Below are 2,050 nucleotides of genomic sequence, written 5' to 3' on the forward strand. Positions count from 1 at the left end.
TCTGGAATGTGATATTTTTTATCTAGAAATGACTTTAGATACCCCATCTGTAAGGATATCCAGAATCAACCAATTAATATTTACTGACATAAGAACCATAATTAATAATAAAGTATTGAAAAAAATAAATGTGATATATAGCTTAACAAACTTGGAGGTGGGTGAGGGAAGTCGTGTCTTTGGTTTCTTATCGCATAGGCAAAAATACGACTATCATGCGCGTTGCCTTCCTAACTAGTCATCACAAAAGTAAAATACATATTAAGGTCACATACAACCATCACTTTTTATGTGAGTGATCCATAGCATCCAATGTACGTGACCTTTTCAGCGTTGGATACTTGTGTGGATACTCCCGCATCCATGAGGTTCCGTTAATCAATCCAATACAGTTCTATCAGATTAGTTAAAGTTGTTATTACCATGTAACTCATTTTGACGTTTGAATGTAACATGTTAAAAACAATTACCTTAAAAAATAACATAAAGCACGGGTCATTTGCAATTTTTTTTGGATTTGTCTCCAATGTTGGATCCTCTGACTCAATTATCTTTTTCAACAAACTAACCAGAGCTTTCAAACCCATGGAGAAATATCTGCTTATTGTCTTCGATGAATGTTGAAATCACTCCATTGCTCTTCTCATTAATTCATTTTGTGATAAAATGTAGAGTTATTGCTAACATCTCTCTTGTTGTCATTCTTAAGGAGCAGTAGAGTCCATGATGGCTATGCAGTTCATCGAGAATATCCAAAAAAGGGGTTTTGTTATACTGACCATGTTACTGAACCTTATGGGGTGTCCTTGTAGTAGCTCACTGATACACCTAAAATATATAGTGTTTTTAGACCCATTTTTATACCTATTTTTTAGATATTGTGCTTTTAGATATTGTGCTTTACCTATTTTTTAGATATTGTGCTTTAATGGAAGGTATTTGTGTATTTTTCTTTTAGGTACAAGTAAAAAGGTAAGAAAATGCTAAAAGAAGTTAAAAATGATCAAATTTGGAGCAAAGATGTGAAAATTGTGCGAAAGTGTTTTGACGCCTAAGCGCCAAATCCGACGCTTAAGCGCCGGTTAAATAGAGAAGGCCGCGCCTAAGCGTCAGAGGCCCCACGCTTAAGTGCCAGAGGCAGTTATTTGGGGGTGGTTATGACCACTATGAATAAAAAATATTATAAAAAGACTTGTGAAAGAAGACATCCTTTGGAGAATATATCAAATTTGGAAACATTTTGAAGAGTTATCAAGACACCTCTTAGAGATTTATAAAAGAAGGGAGTTTTTACATTTGAAGATGGGTGCTTGAAAATTTTGGAAAGAGTTAGAAGAAGAGGAGTCCTAAGGAGTTTGGAGAGATAGTTTTGGACAGATTTTCATGCACCACAAAAATTTACTTTATCCATTTTTATTTTTAGTTTATTTTGAGAGTGTTGTAAAAGCGAATAGATTCGAAGGAACTTCAAGAGTTTGGTGGAGGATTTGAGATAATTTTTTATCTTTTGTTTTAAACAGCTTTCAGTTTTAATCTAAACTTTTTGTTGGTTTTACAATGATTTCTACTTTTAAACTAAAGTGTGATTTTGTTTACTCCATGGATTCTGAGTAGTTTTCTTTATCTTTCTCCTTAAAATGATAAGTAATTAGAGTTTGGATGGAAGTTGTGGAGAGTATCAATCTTTAATGTTAGAGATTCATGTTTATTGGCTACATAGTAAATGCTTTAGATTCATGAATAATGGTTACAATTATAAATTAGCTAATATTCATGAATCTGATGCATTTACTATGTTAGCAAATCAAGTTGCTGCAATTTCAAGGATGTTAGGCCAATTTGGAATGAATTTTTCTCAACTAATTTTCATGATTGAAGAGAATTCATTAGACCAAATGGTAGATTCTCAAGCACCAAAAGAAACTTTGAATGCCATAAATAACAAGCAGAATAACCCATATTCAAATTATTATAACCCAGTTTGGAAGAATCATCCCAACTTTAATTGGAATAACACTATGGGTGGTAATAATCAGCAATGGGGGAACAA

Source organism: Phalaenopsis equestris, unplaced genomic scaffold, assembly GCF_001263595.1.
Source record: "Phalaenopsis equestris unplaced genomic scaffold, ASM126359v1 Scaffold000107, whole genome shotgun sequence".
NCBI lineage: Eukaryota > Viridiplantae > Streptophyta > Magnoliopsida > Asparagales > Orchidaceae > Phalaenopsis > Phalaenopsis equestris.